Below are 20,943 nucleotides of genomic sequence, written 5' to 3' on the forward strand. Positions count from 1 at the left end.
TAATTCGAAATGGATTAAAGACATGACTGTGAGACCCAAAACCATAAAACTCCTAGAAGAAAACATAGGCAGTAAGCTCCTTGGCATAGGTCTTGGTGATCATTGTTTGGATCTGACACCAAAAGCAAAGGCAACAAAAGCAAAACTAAACAAGTTGGATTACATCAAACCAAAAACGCTTCTGCACAGTGAAGGAAACATCAAGAAATGAAAAGGCAACCTACAGAGGGGGAGAAAATATTTTCAAATCATACATCTGATAACAGACTAATATTCAAAACATACAAAAAAACTCACACAACTCAACAGGAAAAAAAACTCAACGCAACTCAACATGAAAAAAAACAATCTGATTAAAAACTGGGTAGGTGTGAATAGACATTTTTCCAAAGAAGACATATAGATGGCCAAAAGGTACATGAAAAGGTGCTTAACATCACTAATCATCAGGGAAATGCAAATCAAAACCGCAATGAGATACCACCTCACACCTCTCAGAATGACTATTATCAAGAAGACAAGAAATAACAAGTGCTGGCAAGGATGTGAGAAAAGGGAACCCTTGTGCACTGTTGGTGGTAATGTAAATTAGTGCAGCCACTATGGAAAACAGTATGAAGGTTCCTCAAAAATATCAAAAATAGAACTACCATACAAAGCCAGCAATTCCATGTTTGGGTATTTATCTAAAGAAAACAAGAACACTAATTTGGAAAGCTATATGCACCCCCATGTTCACTGCAGCATTATATAAATTATAAAATAGCCAAAATATGGAAACAACCTAAGGGTCCATCAAGGAATGAATGGATAAAGGAAACTGTGGTGTATTATTCAGCCTTAGAAAAGAATGAAACCTTGCCATTTGTGACAACATGGATGGACCTCAAGGGCATTATGCTAAGTGAAAAAAGTCAGAGGAAGAAAACATCATATGGTCTCTATTATATGCAACGTCATATGGGCTCCATTATATGCAGACTCTTAAAAAGAAAAAAAAAGCTCATAGATACAGAAAACAGATTTGTGATTGCAAGAGGTGGGAGTGGAAGAAATGGGTGAACTTGTTTTGTTTTAGTTTAAATAAACAGAAAAAACAAATTTTTTTTAAAGAAAGAGCAGGTACATTCCTTAACTCATTTTACAAGTCCGCCAAAACTGGACAATAAAACAAAATTAGAGGCCAATCTCACTCAAGAACAAATATACAAAGTTCCTATGTTAAGTAAGAGGAAAATGTGATAATGACCAAATTCGGTTTATTCCTGGAATGCAAAGTTGATTTGGCATTAGGAAATCTATCGATATAATTTGATTCAAGAAGCAAAATAATATATTAACAATAGGAAAAGCATTTGATAAAATCGAGTATCACTCATGATATGAGCTCTTACCAAACCAAGAACAGAATGAAACTTTAATAGAGTAACAGGGAAAAAATTACACCAAGTATCATATTTAGAGAAGAAATGTTGAAAGTTTTCCCTTTGAGAAAGGGAACTAGACAATAGTGCCCTCTACTACCACTTCTATTCACTTAGTTTATGTTATAATCTAAGTACTAGTCAGAACACTAAGAAACAAAGGTGTAACAGTTTGAAAGGAAAAAACAAGATTCTAAAAGATAAATTCCTGAAAGTAATAAATGTTTAGCACAACTGATAGATACAAGCTTGATATACAAAAGTCAATCGTATTTTTACAAACAAATGAAATCTATAAAAACTTACAATATCAAAAAATATCAAGATCTAGGAATAAAACTCTCAAAAGCTGTGAATGACTTTTGGAGAAAATTATAAACATTATTGAGAAAAATTAAATAGGACCTAAATAAATGGAGTGGTATATCATGTTCATGAATTAGAAAGCAACATGATAAAGTTGTCAATTCTTCCTAAATTGCTCTATAGATTCCATGCAAATTCAGTCAAAATCCCTTGGTATGTTGTGTCAGTGTGTGTATGTGTGATGTGTGGGACATTCCAAGATGATACTAAAATTCACATAAATGTGCAAAGGGCCAAGAATAGCCAAGATGCCCTCAAAGGACAATTGGGTGGAAGAACTTGTTCTACTGAACATCAAGACTTACGATAAAGCTACAGTAAAGAAGACAGTGTGGTATCAGTGCAAGGACCAATGGAACAGAACAGACAGCCGAGAAACACAACCAGAGACACAGGAATATCTGATTCCTGACAATAGTAGGGAAAAGACAGTGTGCTGGGCCAATTAGCTATCCATGTGGAAAAAAGTAATATTGTCCTCTTCCTCACACAATGCACAAAAATTACTTTCAGGTAGATGTTAGACCTATATAAGAAAACTAAAACAATAAAGTTTCTGGAAGATGACAGAGAATATCTTCAAGACCTTGGGATAGGAAAGGATATTTTAAACTGAACCTGATGTCTAGTTTAAACATAAAAGAAAACATTGATAAATCAGACATTAAAATTAAAACCTTTGGTTTATCAGAAGACACATTAAAAATGAAAAAGCATGCCCTTGCAGTGAGTGAGGGCTCATTTCTAGCATACAGTAAAGAACTTCTACAAGTCAGCAAGTCAAAATAGGCAAGGGAGTACATGACACATTTCTGAAGGAATACCACCCAAAACAGTTATAAAAGCACAAACCTCAGTCACCTAGATCTAGTTTTAAATCTGACACTTTCCCTAAGATTTACAGACTAAAAGATTTTTACTATATATTAATATTTTCAAAATTGTTTAGATGCCCATATTAAAGTAAGCCAGTTTTCTCATTCTTTCTCTAGTCACAACTCTAAAACAAATATGTATCATTGAAAAAGTCCTGTTTAAGAAATCTTTGCCCACTCCAAGGTCAACAAAGACATTCTCCAAAAACTGAGACCCACCTACATACCCGTCAACAACAGAATGATATATAATGATATATTCACATAATGAAGTACACAGTAATGAGAAGGAACAGTTAACAACTATACACAATATAGATAAATCTCACATTCATAATGCTGCAAAAGAGAGTACAGTAGGATTCCATTTATATAAAATACAAAAGTAGGCAAACCTAATCTTTGATGTTAAAAGTCAGGGAAGGGCTTCCCTGGTAGCGCAGTGGTTAAGAATCCACCTGCCAATGCAGGGGACACGGGTTCAATCCCTGGTCCGGGAAGATCCCACATGCCACGGAGCAACTAAGTCCGTGTGCCACAACTACTGAGCCTGCGCTCTAGAGCCCGCATGCCACAACTACTGAGCCTGCGCTCTAGAGCCCGCATGCCACAACTACTGAAGCCCACGCGCCTAGAGCCCGTGCTCTGCAACAAGACAAGCCACCGCAATGAGAAGCCCCCGCACCACAACAAAGAGTAGCCCCCGCTCACTGCAACTAGAGAAAGCCCTCGCGCAGCAACGAAGACCCAATGCAGCCAAAAATAAAATAATAAATAAAATTAAATTAAAAAAAAAAGTCATGGAAATGGTGGGGGGATGATAGGGCGGCAAGTGACCAAAAGGGCAAACAAAAAAAAGGGGCTTCTGAAAGTGGCTGGTCATGTTCACTTTCTTGATCTGGCTGCTGGTACACAAGTGTGCTCAGTTTGTGAAAATTTACTAAACTGTTCACTACTGATGTGTACTTTCTGTACATATATTAAATTTTAATAATTTTTTGATGTGTGCTTTCTGTACATATATTAAATTTTAATAATTTTTTAAATGTGAAAGAGTACCTATTTTTCAAAATTGGTTAGGGGATATGAGAGCAAAAAGGTTTGAAGTCCACTACCTCAGGTCAAAGCACAGAAATTAAATAACTAACAAAAACTAAAAAAGCAGGTATTAGACAACATGCTAATTACCAAAAAATATTGATAGAGCTGTCAAACCAACTAGAGACTCTCAAACTTACAGTAACAATGGTTTGAAACTATTTGAACCCTGAAAGATAAACTGATTTATATCTAGATTAGTGACTAATGCTGATTCATAAAGATCCAAGACAAGCAACTTGACCTTACAGGTTTTTTTTTAATTTTATTCAAGTACAGTTGATTTACAATGTTTTGTTAATTTCTGCAGCACGGCAAAGTGATTCAGTGATATATATATATATATATATACACACACACACACACACACACACACACACACACACACATACATTCTTCTTCACATTCTTTTTTTTCTTTTTTTTCCCACATTCTTTTCCATTATGGTTTATCACAGGATATTGAATATAGTTCCCTGTGCTATACAGTAGGTTTTTATTAAATAAAAGGGTCTTTCAAATCTTAGAAATGAATAGATTCACACATCTAGTCAAATCTCCTAATTTTATATACAAACGGAGAAACCAACGTCCTTTGAAGTTGGGTGATTTGTCCAAGGTCATAAGCAGCTCTTGATAAGTAGAAACAACTGAAACTATTTAATTAAGTTCTGCCCTCAGCCAATTTTCTCTAAGTTCTAGGGGATTTCCACCCACCAAGAGTACTTGTTTACTGACAGTGTCCCTCAATACATACCATATTCAATTGAAACATTTTCATCCAAATTTTACCAACTCAAAATTAATTTCTTTGCCATCCATGACTAATAGCCAAAAGCTATTTCTGGGGCAGAAAAGATAAGACTTTCTAAAGTAAAGCTCATGATGTGCAACCTAACAGATAACCTTCTGTTTACACTAAGTGATGACTGTGACATCAATCTTAAGGCATATGTCACAATTTAGAATGACAATGGCACCTATAGCATACTATACCCTCAAAAAGACAAAATAAAATCAATCATGACCACAAACTGAAGCCAACACATACAAATGTGCTAAATTAGTAACAAATTATTGTACTAACTTAATATTAATTTCTCAATCAAAATTATAAGTACTTTCTGCAATTCATTCCAGTTAGCTTCTACATCCAATATGAAGTATGCTTTTTATATATCTTTAACATTTTAAAAAGAATGTCTTGTCATTCTGAAGCTAAATCCACCAAAAGTGAACAGTACATAAAACCCATTTAGTCCAACATATTTTTAAATTATAAAAATGCTTTAGTCTCCACCCTAACACCATAGCATTCTTTCCTCTATCATAGGACTCCTCTTATTTCAAACTATAAAGTTCAGTGCCAAGATGAATCCCTGAACTTGCCAACCCCAGGGGAAACACCTGGCCTTTTGAGGACCTGCAGAAAGCTTACATCAGAAAATGGTTTTATGGCCACAGAAACTTATTCACTAAAGATTAAAAATGACCTAACAACTAAATGCAACATGGCACCCTCGAATGGATCCTAAAACAGAAAAGGACATTAGTGGGAAAACTAGTGAAATCAAATAAAATCAGTTTAGCTAATAATAATATACCAATGTTAGTGTCTTAGTTTTGACAAACGTACCATCACTACGTATACCTGGATGAAAGGTATATGGAATTCTGTACTATTTTTGCCTATTTTTAAAAAAATAACTCAGCGAGAATTACCAAAAGTCAAAAGTTTGCACCTCAATTCTGACCCAATCACATGTCCACAGTCAGTATCTTCAAGCAATGTTGTCTCCACATCCCTACAAAGCCTAAAAAGGGGATGAGGAGAGGTTCCCAGAAGGAACCCAGAAAAGCCACAAACACACATACAAAAGAAGATGCTTACTTTAGGCAGGGATGAAAATGAAAAGCTATGAAACTATTTCTCAGTGGAAAGGGAAGAGAATAATCCTTTTTAAGTACAAAAGAGGGACTTCCCTCTATTGGTCCCGTGGCTAAGACCCTGCGCTCCCAATTCAGGGGACCCGGGTTCGATCCCCGGTCGGGGAACTAGATCCCACATGCCGCAACTAAAGATCCCGCATGCTGCAACTAAGACCCGGTGCAGCCAAATAAATAAACAAACAAATAAATAAATAAATATTAAGTACGACAGATATGGGCAGTGGACAGCCAAGTAGAGAGGGGTATTCTAGCAGTCCTAAAACAGTAAAGCTTAATAATATACATATAACATTTCTCATGCACTCACCAATGGGCCAGGTACCGTTTTAACTGCTTTATATATATTAACACATTTAATCCTCCCAAGAACCTTGTAAAATAGGCAGTACTTATATCTACATTTTACATATGAGAAGTTCTGTAAGTGACGGAACAGAGACTGAGGGCGACCACTACACTACACAGCTTTCTGAGGGGCCAAGCCAGGAAAAAGCTCCTGCCTTCTAGAGACCAGGTCCCACTACTTACCCTGTCCTTAGCCTCCACCAGAAGAAAGCCCTCTGCCCAAGGCTTGGGAGTTCTTGCTGGAATCGTGAAGGAATGTGACCCCACCACGCCATCTTCAAGATTGTGTTCATAATCTTTCAGTACCTGATGCACTCAGTGCATATTCTTGTTGAGACACTGTTATACGTAGAAGTTAGTTTTTATAGTACTATCAGTCTTCAAATTCAGATATGCTGGGCTGGCCTGGGAATCTAAATGCCATATGTGACATTATTTCTGTGGGAAAATGGTGCTGACTTCCTAAAAGAAAGTCTTATAAATGAACCATTTAGAAATTAAGGCTCTGTCTACACAGACTCTGGCCTTATAGTTAAACAAATTTTAATAAAGATTACGATTACTAAAATAATCCAGTTTTGCTCATAACGTCAAGGTGGCACAGTTCCTTATACCTAACATAATAGAAATGGTGTTACTGAAAAAAATTAGTTTAATATTTTATGAATTTCCTGCACTATGGCCAATTTTGGTTGTATCCAGCAATGAATATACTGCTCTCCCTGGCCCCCCCTAAGCTTTGCATTTAAAAATTATTAACAAATAAAGAAATATACCTTACACACACACAAACACACACCCAGAACAGAAGGGGTGTTATATCAGAAGGTAGCTAAAGTAGTAATAGCAGCAGTAATGATGATGATGACAAAGTAATAATAATAGCAAGAAGAACTAACTCTTTTTGAGCATTTACCATTGCTAGGCATGTTCTAAATACTGTACATCCTCTGGCTCATTTAATCCTCATGAAAATCCTGTGAGGTAGATATTACACTATCCCAATTTCAAAAATGAGGAAACAGGTCAGAGATTAAGCAACTTGCCCAAGATCACAGAGCTAGCTAGTGTCAAAAGTAAGATCTGAACATTTGAGCATTTTACCCCGAGAGATTTTATTTTTAACCACTGCAATCTGTGTGTAATTAAATAATCTAGTAAACTCTTAAAATAAACAGTACTTAACTCAAATTCATTTTGAAAACAAGATTGGTTTGGAGACAAAGAAAAAAAGGTCCCATCTCGCCTTTTATTAGAAATATGTCCTTCAACCAAGCTAAGACTGAACACATTTATGGATAACAAATTCTAAATGTATTTTGCTTTGCTTTTATCACTTTGAAATCCCTCAATTGTTTGAACCATACAAACGGTGGTAACAGCATGCAACTTCAGCAACAAACTAATAAAACTTTACTTTAAAATCTTTTGATTAAAAAAAAAACACTGTCCATGTTTACCACTAAGTAAACTTGGGTAAAATAACTGCAAGAGTTCCAATACCCTTGAAAAGTTTTAGAACAGCAGCAAGAAATAGCGGGAACAACATATCCCTTTTATGACAAAGAAAAACTCTGTTTTTTCCACAACACTGTAACATCTGCTCTAAGGACAAACATTCACCACAAACATTAACCTGGGATAGACTGAACTTCAATTGTATTTCAAAACATGTGCCTAAATTCAGAAATTCTCCACTGACCATCTAAAAAGACTAACAGTTTATCTCCCAGAAGGGCCACCTGATCCACATAACAGATCACTTTGGATAGCTTAACCTGTGCTCCCTACCATCCCATGAGTAATTAACAAGAAGCATGCAACCCCTAACAACTTCTGGAGCACAAGCTGTTTTTTTCAATCACCTACTTGAACCTCAGAACTTGCCTTCCCAGGAAACAAAGATCTAAGGTGCCAGGTTTCCAAGCTAGTCCACTAAAGCTTAAACACCCATAAGGTTACAGGTATAATAAAATACCGAACCTGCATGGGCAATGTTTCTATGGGAAAACCCATTTAACAGCCAACTTAGAATAAAAGAATATCCCTGCCCCACTAAGCCTTGGAAGTAAAAAAGAATTCTTCCCTCCTCTAACTGGGAGTCAGCTCCCCTAGGACCACAGGCCTAGGCTTCCATGATCAAGGCCAAGGAGGAGGAAAGGCATGAAAGAGGGCAGTCGACAGTGTATCAGGCTTCAGAGTTAGAAGGACAAAAAGGCAGAGCTGTAGTGGAAGGAGATCCTGGGATGAGGAAGGCACGACCTACTTGGGAACAAAGGATGAAGGGTGGGATGGCAGCTAAAAGGAGCAAGGAAAAAGTGTGTGAGGGTCGGGGTGGGCTGCAGAAGACAATGAGGGAAGTGGCTACTCCTGCAGCAGATGTGCTTTTACAAACTTTCCTCCTTAATGCTTCAGAGAGAGAAGGAAAAGAAACCGTGGCAAGGGTCTTGACACTGTCTCCCTCTCTCGGCTACTCTCATTCTCCTTTGCAAGAAAGAATGGCGTGGGTAAAGGGCTCTTGTCCGGGTCCCTCTTGACCTCCTAGAGCACACGGGTTTGGAGAAGGGGAGTGGACTCAGAGTCGTTTCCTTGCCCTCCTTGTCATCATTCATTCTGCCGAAGACTTCAGTGTCAATTGAGAACTAATGGAAAGCTCCAGATACCAGCAGGAACAGCATCAGAAAGAGAGGAAGGAAAGGAAGGAGAGAAATTTGAAGCAGGAGAGAAGTGGGATGTTAGAGGGTCAGACAAATAAATTAATAGAACTGCCAATAAATTAAACTATAATAAATGTTCTTAAATGTTTAGGATTAATTCATTTTGACAGTCTCAAAAATTTCATAGGACCATTTCACTTTTAGACAAATGAATATTTGTGGTCATGGTAATAAACTGAGGCTTATTATAAGGAAGGTATGAAAATAAACTTCTAAATACATGAGACAATCTCCTGGTGTCTTTTCTTTATATAGTGGCAATATAAATCATTTCAAAAAGGCTTTTTTATTTACTTGGTGAGCACTCAGTTACATTATCATTTGTTGATTTTTTCGCCTCAGTAGCCCAAATACGGTAATTACCTTCACAAGTAAGGAATATATTTAACCCTTTCTTGGGAGTATAACTATTATGAAAAACTTGCTCTTTCATTACCAAACATCGCCCACGAGGACTTCAAGATATTATATTTCAAGCAAAGCTCCAAACTCCATAAAACATAAGCAGATGCGTCCTGAGGAGCACAGGACTTTTTTTTCTTCCGGCCTCTTATGCCCATGTTTCCAGAACTTCCAGCCAGGGATAATTAATTCGACAGGTAAACCTAACCAAATGACCTGGTAGAGGATGAGTGCCAGCACTTAGCATTCTGGTTTTTTTTTTTAATTTCAGCTTTCAGCGGCTACTCTTCCAGTTGAACTCTCTCTTGAGCAGAGATAATGGCCAGGTAGGCAAGTTCAGCATCAAGTCAAAGATGCAAGAGCAGAGACCAGTGGGGGACAAAAGTGACCAATGACCATGCACTGGGAAGATGTTTCTACTGTTTCACCAGCGTCTCAGGTCTTTCACTCCCTAGCCCCATAAAAGATTATGCTGGATCCCAGAACAGCTGCTGTATTTTCTGCAAACCACAAACTGGGTCCAAAACCTCTGTACTAAATTAAAGAGAAGAAAAACATCTGCTATCAAGTACTTCACTTGCTGGAGAAGGTGGGTGGGTGGGTATGTGTGCGTAAACCTCCAACTTATGATAAAGCAAATTCAAATCCTTATGAACAGTTCATATTTTATTTTAGTAATATAATTTGAAAAGCTACTCAGGACCAGAATAAACAAGATATCTGATCTTTGAAGTATCTTGGGCATGCTGAAACTGAAGGCAAAGATACTGAAAACATTTGAATTTCAGATAGGTCACTACCGACTACTAGGAATCCTCACTAATCAGCAGACTTCTGCTAAAATGTTAACCTCTGGCTAGAAAATGGAAAAATCTGCAAAGAAAAAAAAATGAGATTATCTTCAGCCACGGACACAGAAAGCTTTTAAGATTACCAACAGAATTGAAAGGTTTCTTTGTAACAAAAATTTCCATTTTCATAAAATGTATATTAATCAGCACATACACTTATGCAGAGTATAGTAGAAAAATCACATATTCTAGAATCAGACACACATGAGTTTGAGTTCTAGCTCCACAATTTACCAGCTATATGACCTACTCAGAAAAGTTACTGAAGAATACTGGAGGTTAGTGTTTATCTGTACAACAAAGATAACATCTTTAGCACAGGGTAGCTATGAGGATTAAATGCAAACATACATAACCCACCAAGCCCAGTGCCTGAATACTCAATGTTAGCTCCCTTTGCTCCAACACAAACTGTACAGAGTGTGTTGACAGTGTGTCAAAGAAACATGTGGAAGAAAATTCAGAGTGACAGAACACAGATTATTACGTTCGGTCAAATATAAAGATAAAAATCACATATGTAATATTTACCTTCACTAAAGTGTGGAAAAGAAGCTAAGTTTGTCAAATTGTTTTTCTTTCCCATTCATTCTTGTTCTTTTACAAACCAGAAATAAATACCTCACATGCCAAAATTGTTGTCTGGTTGACAAACGTTGCTGATGAACATGGAATTGATAAGCCCCGTCTGGACCAAAGGTGACAAGTTTTCTTAAGCAATTTAAATAAATTACGTTTCAATAAGGACATAAATGCTTTGCATCAACGGTATGAACTTCTGACTTTATGTGCAGCTTACTTTATAACCCACCTTGTCCCTCATCCCATCCCCCCAAATCCTGCTTTTAGGCACCTTAATAAGCCGACACACAGCACTAAATTATAGAATTCCAACTGGGAATAACTCTAATCTGTTGTTGGACCTCAGAGGGCTGCTTGTGTGATCTTCTTTAAATGAACGTCGACAGTATTTTCTCGTTACTCCACACCTGCCAACAATCATTTGTAAACCTCTTTCAGAACAATTACTACTATCACTACTGACCGTCCCCAGGTCTCTCAACACCCTCGACAACCCCAACCTTGGTGCTGCTAGTCTTCATTCCCAAACGCTTTGCTGGGGCTTGAAACCAGTCCACAGAGGTTCACTGCTTGCAATGCCCAGGGTCCGGCGAGGAAGGACATCATCCCTCTCGGCTCGGGGGGCGAAGGCCAACCCAGGCCCCCGGCCACTCCCTCTCTCCTCGGCCTCCAGGGGCGTCCCGGGAGGGCGCGGGCGCGCCAGGCCCTGCGCAAACCTCCGGCAACCCCGCAGTTCCCGGAGTCCGCCGCAACCCCAGGCCGAGACGAGCCCTCGGGACACCCGCAGACCAGCACACGCCCAGCGCCCGGGAGAGGGGTCACCGGGGCGACCCCAGGGCCACCCCCGACGTCCCGGCTCGGGCAGGTGCCGGGCCTCCTCGCGGACACTCACCCGCAGCCGCTGCTCCCCGTCCGCCGCTGCCGCCGCCTTGCCCTCGCGCCAGTCGCCAGCTCCCACGGGGGGTCCGGCCCCGGCGCCGCTTCTCCGCCCGACCCCCCCCCCTTGGGTGCGCGCTGCGCGGGGCCCGGGTCCGGTGAGAGGAGGAGCAGCCGCCGCCGCCGCCGCCCCCTTTCCTCCCTCCTCCTTCAATGCGTCCCTCCCACCGAGACCCGCCTCGTGTTTCCTGGATCCGGTCTCGGCGAGAGCTTGGCAAGCGAACCTCCGGCTTCAGGGTTCGCGTCGAGCGCCGTCGCTCGCCAGGCACAAAGATGGCGCCGCCGGGGGACTGCCGATGGCGATCTCGCGAAGCTTTCCCCACAGCCACGAGGGGGCGGGGACCCACAGGAAAGGCGGTCAATGAGGGTAACCTAAGCTGACTTCACAGCAAACGCTACCCCATATCGGAAACGTGCAGCACCAGGCGAAAGTTATTGCGCCTGCGCGCGGAAGGACGAGGACGCATGCCCAGAACAGCCCCTGAACTAGGACCCAGTTCTCCGTGTTTTACCTGTTTCCTCTGGAAGCGCGGGGCGGAGAAGGAGGGGGCGGAGCAACCAGGACCGAAACCAGGGAAAGGATTGGGCGGGACCCGGAGGCGAAGTGAGAGACGTCCCGTAAGGCTTGGTCATCCTTCCAGAGCACGGACAGCCTACACACTTTGGCGTCTCCGGGAGTCCTCCAACCCCTTGTTCGCCCTACTCTCCCTGTCACCGAGTATTCTTTGCAAAGCCTCAGCTGCCCCTTCATCCTGTTGTCGGTTCGCTTGCTGTATGCAACCACAGCCCTTCTGTTTCTCACATCACCAGCTAACTTTCTCTTTCATTTTGGCACTACATGAGCCTTCCAAATCTCATACTAAAATAGCTGCTTCTGCTGCTGATTTATTTTTCCTCGCTCATTCACTTATTCATTCATTCAAACTCTCTGTTTTTCAGAGTTTCCTATGTGCCAGGTACTGAGGAAACAGATGTGCTCTGACCTCAGGGATCTGTTGGCCTAGGATGGAGATGGGTGAGAAAAAAACAATGATGACAGTTCAGTACAGTGAATTCTGTGATAGAAGTGAGTACAGAGAGGAGTGACAGATATTGGAGGCGGGGTGTCATGAAATACTCTATCAAAGAGAAAATTCTTGAGGGGAGTCTCACAGTCATGGGATTTAGTCCAGTGAATCAGTCGGGGTGATGTCAGGAAACAAACCACCCCCAGTATTTTCACGGAGAGAATTTAATATAAAGAATTGATAATTATATAACCAAAAAGGCAAGAAGAGAACCCTTAACATACTGTTGAGGTAGCAACTGCAGGAAGCAGCTACTATGCCTAGAACTAGTGGAACCAAGGAAAGCAGTTGGGATTATTACAGTCATTACAATTTAGATATTTAGACCAGGGGCCTTGTGGAGCTGAAACTCAGACCTCTGCGGAGGAAGCAGCATCTGCCGATGCTGGTGTCTCCGAGGGAGGCTCCAGATGCTGTGTCTGCAAGTGTGGGGAAAACTGCAAACTGCATCCAACTGCTGCTATGGGAAGGAACTGCCACTGTCCTGAGAGCTTCCAGTCTCCCTGCAGCCTGGGAATGAGAATGAGACACATAAAGCAGAGCTGAACCCGGCCCACATTCTGAAGCAGAGCAGCTCCAGTGTTGAGAACCACTCATTTTAGAAGCTGGATGTGGTCAGAAAGGGAGCCATTCGCTCCTGTCACACACCCACGCATAGTGGGAACCAGTGTGTTAAAACATTTGTAGAAAACCTGCTTCAAGTTCAGGGTTTCGTACCAAACAGAGCTGCCCCAGCCAACTCACAAAACCATGAGTGAGCAATAAATGTGTATTGTAGTGTGGCACTGAGACTTTTGCTTATTACATGGCAAAAGTGGAACAACAGCTCTAGCCACAAAGTGAGCAGGAGTTAGTCTCCTTCTGTCTTCTTGCTCCGCCATCCCTAGATTGCCATCCTAGTACATTTGGTCCAGAATGGCTCAGCACCACATGACATTGCAGTCATTAGGAGAAGGCAGGCCTACCCATTTTCTTTAAGGGCACTATCCACGGGTTGTTAACATCACTTAATCATATTACTGTATCTACCTGCACGGTAGACTGGGAAATGGGGTCTCATTCTAAGCAGTCTTGTCCCTAGCTAAACATTCTATGACTTTGGAAAAAAGGTTGGGAGGACAACCAGCAACCCCATAAAATAATCAAAACTCAGATCTTGACTTAAAATTATTTCTTCCCTCGCCCAATTGGGTCCTGCCCCCAGTGAGGAGCTTGAAGTCAAGGAAGCAGGTATAACCCTTATCTTTCTGTTTCTTGGGCTTCTATTTCTCCTCCCCTGTTTTGCTAACCGCAGTTTCTTCTCCTCTAGGGAATAAGAGGGTGGGAATGGAGGTGGGCAAATTATTGCTTTACAGGTACAATCATAAGATAGCTTTGTCCTCTCTGGATATGACAGGTGTCTAAAGTCAGCTCTCCCTCTCTCTCTCTCTCTCCCGGTTTCATTTGGGGGTTCTTCTTAGGCTCCCACTGGGAAGATTTGATAGCACATCCTAGGACACAAATGATGCTCTTTCTTCTATCTGGCGTCTCTCTCCTCAGCCCCTTGTCTCTTTTACTTTTTGATGCTGCTGTAAGTCCTCTCTAGGCTGTCAGTGCTTTCTATGTGATAGGCATCCAAATGCTGGCTCTCTCACGGGGTGAGTGTGATTCTTCAGCACGTTCCTCATGGCACAGTTGTTTGATATGAATCAAGCTTTTCTAACTTCTTCTCGGTTCCTGCCGTTTGTAGAATACCCAGAACTTCTTACTTCTGGTATGTCCTCATCCATTGGCAGGGCACAAGCAAGAGGCTCAAGCTTTTTTGCTTTGTGCGAAAGTCACTTGATCTGTGGGAAACTCACAGATCGTGGCCATGTTGAACAACAGACATGCTACCCTGTCATTGCTGCTCAGCAAGCTTCCTGCCTTCAGAATTCTTCTGGCAAGAAGCAGGCAGCAGTGGCTATATCAACACAGCTCTCCAAACTCCAGAGATACGTGGTTGGCTCTCCCTAATATTCTCTCTCTAGATTGGACCTATAGGTAGCTGCAGTTCAGTAACCAAGCAGCTGGAGAGTGATACATCTTGAAGACACTCCTCACTCAGCTCAGAAGCCCCCTCACTTGGCTTTGCCTTCCCCAATGGGAGAGAAAATCTACAACAACACTCTCTCAAAGATGATAACTAATAAAAATCTCCCTTCTAGTCTTCTCTTTTTTAAGCTGGAGGAAGTGTTTGAGTGATACAAAGTCGCACAGCCAGTTTTGCCACCTCCTGATGAGCCTTTAGGGAAGGCCCTAGAAGCTCTCTCCCAGAAGTTCGTTGCAGCACTATTTACAATAGCCAGGACATGGAACCTAAATGTCCACTGACAGATGAATGGATAAAGAAGATGTGACACATATATACAATGGAATATTACTCAGCCATGAAAAGGAACAAAATAGTGCCATTTGCAGAGATGTGGATGGACCTAGAGATAGTCATACACAGTGAAGTAAGTCAGAAAGAGAAAAACAAATATTGTATAATATCTCTTATATGTATGTGGAATCTAGAAAAGTGGTACAGATGAACTTATCTGCAAAGCAGAAATAGAGTCATAGATGTAGAGAACAAACTTACGGTTACCAAGAGGGGAAGCAGGGGATGGGATGAATTGGGAGATTGGAATTGACATATATACACTACTATGTATAAAATAGGTAACTAATGAGAACCTACTGCATAGCTCAGGGAACTCTATTCAGTGCTCTGTGGTGACCTAGATGGGAAAGAAATCTAAAAAAGGTGGATATATGTATACGTATAACTGATTCACTTTGCTGTACAGCAGAAACTAACACAACATTGTAAAGCAACTATACTCCAATAAAAATTAATTTAACAAAAAGAATGTGGTAGAATTTGAAATGTATCCTCTTCAGCTGTATCAGACACATGTACCATTTCAGATATTTTTGGCTTCACTTGTTGAATTAATAAACTATCACCATGTAACCAAACCACTTTAAAACATAATAGTCTAATATAATAAACATTTTATTTGCTCATTATGCAATAGATTCTCAATTTGTGTTGGGCTCAGCTGGGCAGCACTTCTTCTGGTCTCACCCAAGGTTACTTATGGTGATAAGAATAGAGGCGATTTGGGGACTTTCCTGGTGGTCCAGTGGCTAAGACTCCACGCTCCCAATGCAGGGGTCCTGGGCTCGATCCCTGGTCAGGGAACTAGATTCCACAAGCCGCAACTAAGAGTTCACATGTCACAACTAAAGATCCTGCACACAGCAACGAAGACCCCCACGTGCCGCAACTAAGACCCGGCGCAGCCAACTAAATAAATAAAATAAATATATATTTTTTAAATGTTAAAAAAAAAAAGAATAGAGGCAATTCATGGCACCAACAAGGACTCCCTCTCACCAAGTCACCTCAGCTCTACAGAGTATGGTCTAAAATCTAAAATGTTAGCTGGGCTTTTAATGGGCCATTCATTAGACTGTCTGCTTCTGAACGATGAGGTATATGATGAGACCAGTGATTCTCATGGTCATGTACAACTCCTTTGCAGTAACACAGGTCCATTGGTTTTAGGCAGTACTGTGTGGGATACCACATCAATAGGTGACCGTTTTGTAAACTCTTGAATGGTGGCGCTGCTGGAGGAACTGTGAATAGGAAAGGCAAACTCATAATGAGAGTCTGAATCAGTTCTGGAAAGAATGAATTTCTGCCCCACTGTCACACACACCCCCCCTGTGGAAGGGATCCAAAGTAATCAATTTGCCCAAGTGGCTGGCTGGTCTCCTTGAGAAACAGTGCCATAATATGGCTCAGTGTTGGTTTCTGCAGGTGGTGGATTGGGCCAGTAGTAGCTAATTGTGCCTTAATGAGAGGGAACCCTTGTTGGACCTGCAGGGCCAGCCTGGGTTCTGTTGGCAGGATCACTTGCTCTGCCTTCTTGTAGAATAAGCCTACGAGGAAACTTATTGGTGACAGGCTGCTTGGTGCTAGGAAATCTGGATTTGGGGTGCCAGCTGTTTATAGGCATTATCTGGGACTCTGAGGCTGATAAGATGTTACAGGCCTTCTGTGAGGGAAGGAAGTCCCACGGGAAGCTGAGCTTGGGTGCAACCCACCCCTCTGGGAGAAGGGCAGATCTCTGGTTCCAGTTAGCTTTTTGCCTGCAACCCAGCATGAATTTTCAGGATCAACTTCAGACAAATTTGTACTAAAAATACTATATTTAAATTATGTTAATTTTCACTTCTGTGTAGACCCCTTGATTTATTTTTACCTTGTGATTTGGTGATTCTCAATGGGAAAGGGGCTCCTTATAATCTAAAATTTCCCCTATAATCTACTTTGCTTCCCACCTAAGCTTCATTTAGTACTTGCCCCTGTACTGGCCAGTACCCTAAATAATGAGTGTGTCAGAATGCCTTCTGAGCTTGCTGGAAGAACTAAAGGTAGCCTCCCCTCACTTTCCCTATCATAACGAACAACAGAATTGAGCCCCTTTATACAAAGACACCTAAAGAGGGAAACAATTATTAATTAAGTGCAAAAGACAAAGAAGGAAGAGACACCAGTTGCCCATCACCCCCACCGTTTTACCCTTGGTCCCAGGACAGGACATGCCCATTTTTTCAAAATCCTCCTACTTGGGAGTTGTATATCTGGTGATGGATAATGGGTTAGTGCTCCTCCTGGAACGTGATTCACCTATACTCACCAGGACTCTTTTTGGAACAAGCCAGAGGAATAGGGTTGGGTCTCAGGCTGTCACCCGAACTGGATGCATATAGTACACCAATCTCAGCAACACCAGCTGGTGGCCAGGATCAATCCTTTCACATTCCTCCCTTTCTCTGCTAGACCCCACTACTAAACACCAGTGCCTCCATCCAGTGGGTCAACTCCCGACTGGATCAACTCTACCAAGGCAGTCATCTCAGGAGAGCTAACCTTTCTCTCAGAAGAAAGAGTTTCATTAAAATTGGCCCAACATCTTTTTCCTGTTTGGAGTCAAAAGTCAGTTAATAATAGGGATAGAAACATTTAGGGAGCCAGTTCTCTAAACCAGTACAAAGTAACCTTTAAATTTTTTTCCCCAAAAGTCCATTTCAAATAGACAATATGTTCAATATTTACTGCTAAATAAATGTATTGTGACTTTCCTTAATGCTAGATCAGCTCAATGATGCTGTAAGAGAATCCTCATACACAGGCTGACAGAGCCCACCCTCCTCAACTGTTAAGTTGAAAGAATCACAAATAGATTTCTTTTTTAAAAAAATCTCTTCTCTAGGAAGCCAGCAAAGTAGGTTTGCTACAGATCCAGTGGGTGGATAATGGTGGATGGGACCCCTCCGAGAAGGGAAAGGAAAACACTGTTTTTGGCTAGGCAGGTAGAAGAGAATGAGCGGGTAGGTGAATTAGGAAGAATTCATATGGAGTGATCTCACTAAGATTACAGCAACGGTATAGAACATTTGTAGTGAATACTGTGATGCTCCGCCAAGATCCCCTCTTCAGGGTAATGTATCTATTCCTGAATTGCTGGGGCTACTGATTCTCAACAGCTTACATCTATGTCCCTCGCTGGGAATTGCCTTTGCCTTCAGGCGTATGCCTCACAAAGGTTATGCACTCTCCCAGTGGATGGCCCACAACCAATGACTGGCTGATGTGGAACTATAAAGGCTTGGCATCTTTGCATTAATTTGGGGCAACTCTGAAGGACCATTCCAGCTCCAGCGCTCCATGTGAGACAGGCTGAAGCCTTGGTTGCAACTTCATTCTGGATCAGGGTCTCCCTCTCTCCAATCTTGTTTTCCTCACATCCTTACAGGTGTATTTTCCAAGAGGATTTCTCAATCACCTTCTGCACTCAGTTACTCATCTCAAAATCTGTTTCCAGAGAACTTAATCTTAGACCTCTGTATAGTAAACCTATGTATAATTGCACTGAGTTGTTTTATTTGTCTAGTATCTACCAACCCTTCTTCTAGTAATTCTCTCAGATTTCCCTTGCTGGGGGATGGAGGAAACTACTCTCCTCTTTAAATGTACTTGCCTTTAGTGAAGTTGTCTCCACCTCCAGCTCCAAGGCTGATAATATTACTCTGGCCATTCAGAGCCTCAGATTCCTCAGATCACAATAATTGGTTCAGAGGTGGGTACATGATTTAGGCAGAGCCAATCAGATGTAATGAGGCTCTTGCGGGGACATCCAGGGAAGACACTCTCACTTTTTTCTGAGTGTTTAGAAGGTCTGGAGTTTCTATAGCCATTTCGTGACTGCAGTGGGAACTCCTGCCTAAAGAACGGTACCAACCAAAAGGAAGTGAACTGAGACATGAAGAAAGAGAAAGAGACAGAGAAGAACTAGGTTTGGGGAACATCATTTGAACTCCTGCATCACACAGTACCTAAAACCAGCCCTATGCTCTATACTATTCAGTTACACGAACTAATACATTTTCCTTTTGCATAAGCCTATTTGGGATAAATTTTCTGTTGCTTGCAAACAAAAGAATCTAAACTGATAAACTAGGAATGAATAAGAAATTAATGGTTTGAATATTCAAGGCAATGATTGAGTATAGGGAAGGCAAAGCGACCAAAAATATTTATATTCTGTATTACTAAAATATCCTTCTCTAGTGCTTAGTGCCCAACACATAATAAGTTCTCAAGACTTAAGTGTTCAATAAGCATCTGTTAAATTAACTGTGATTCTACAAAAGGAACGTGGAGAACCTAAGTGACACAGTGAGTTTGGAAAAAGGGAAATTTTAAATGCCTTCTCACCACAAGTGATTTATTGATTGATACTGCTTACAAAATATTGTAACTGAAAATCTCCTTTGCTCTTGGGAAGATCATAGCCAACCCCTCAATACACATAAAAAATGCTTTTGTTTCAGCCATTTTCTCTCCCAGGTGGTCTTGAGGTCTTTCTGAACCACACAGTTTCCTTTTCATAGTAAACATGGGTTAGTAAAAAAAGACCTTTGACAGATGAAAATTGAGATTAAGTGAATTGCCCAAGGTAATAGGTAACCGGTCCAGCTAAGATGGGAGTTTGGGTCTTCCCTTCGCAAATGCAATAAGCTCTCTGCCAGGAACATCAGAAACAGCCAGCGTCCTTTATTCATGGCCATAGGAATTCATTCATTGTTCCACATACATTTACTGAGCCAGGTTCTGAGAAAACAGAGGTGAGTAAAACAAAGTCCCTGGCTTCAAGGTATTTCCCAGTTTTTGGAAAAAATGTCACATAAATAAGCGTAATGGAGTGTAGCAAATGAAGCCATGGTTCATGCCTTTGGTGTTCTAGAAACTATGGGTCTGGAGAAAGTGTTTGGGAGAGTGAAAGTTGGCAAAAGTTATAGGAAGTAGACGGTTGTCTGGGGAGATTGTCCCGAAGGAGGTCATGTGTAAACTCATAATGAAAACGAATAAATACATGTTCAGTTTTGTTTTTTTTAAATTTAATTTTATTTATTTTTGGCCGTGTTGGGTCTTCGTTGCAGTGTGCAGGCTTCTCCTTGCAGTGGCTTCTCTTGTTACAGAGCACGGGCTCTAGGTGTGCGGGCTTCAGTAGTTGTGTCATGTGGGCTCAGTAGCTGTGGCTCATGGGCTCTAGAGCGCAGGCTCAGTAGTTGTGGCACACGAGCTTAGTTGCTCTGTGGCATGTGGGATCTTCCCGGACCAGGGCTTGAACCCGTGTCCCCTGCATTGGCGGGTGGATTCTTACCCACTGTGCCACCAGGGAAGTCCCATGTTCAGTTCTTATAAATGAAACAATAAATATTCAAAGTTAAAGTTTATTATTATTTCGATTTTACCAAGGAGAAATTACGTGGAGAATTTTTTAGAATTTCTCTTTTTCACACCTGAAAAGATCATTGTTTGACTCTCGAATCCTGTGCTCCTGATCAGAGGGTGCTCTTCCTTAACTTCTCACTCTATAATTTTCTGACCTGTGGTCATCCACATACAAAGTTGAGAGGGAATAGCTGGGAGATGGTAAATCAGGGTACATGAGAGTGAGTCCTTTTGATATTGTGATTGTTAAAAAGGGGACAACAGACCCCAAATGGAGTCACTTGTGCTAAGCTCACGATACCAAACTGAGACTTATAACATCTAAATTGCAGTTTCAACCTCTTTCAGAAGTGGAACTTTAAACCAGTCAATCTGGAATTACCTGGTCAGTACTAGTGAGGTAATCTGCCTGATAGACCCCTGCCATCCCCCAAAGAAAGGTGACCTGGCCTGAAACAATCAGCTCTTTGCTAGAATAACTTCCTTGTCCCGCCTCCTTCTGCCTATAAAAG

General features: G+C 41.3%; 1 protein-coding gene across 6 annotated transcripts in view; it reads right to left on the minus strand.

Moving 5' to 3' along the window:
- Window positions 1-20,943, minus strand: part of TAB3 (TGF-beta activated kinase 1 (MAP3K7) binding protein 3) — a 117,301-nt gene extending 96,358 nt beyond the window's left edge. Inside the window, exon 1 of one of the 6 annotated variants that reach the window (XR_014239758.1) lies at window positions 11,502-20,942. The gene's annotated coding sequence lies outside the window, so the exon portion shown is untranslated. Of the gene's footprint in view, window positions 1-11,501 lie in introns of all 6 variants that reach the window. The other 5 variants (XM_082378156.1, XM_082378154.1, XM_082378153.1 and 2 more) reach the window with 5 other exon arrangements.

The sequence above is a fragment of the Balaenoptera borealis genome (genome assembly GCF_965194805.1).
Source record: "Balaenoptera borealis genome assembly, chromosome: X".
Lineage (NCBI taxonomy): Eukaryota > Metazoa > Chordata > Mammalia > Artiodactyla > Balaenopteridae > Balaenoptera > Balaenoptera borealis.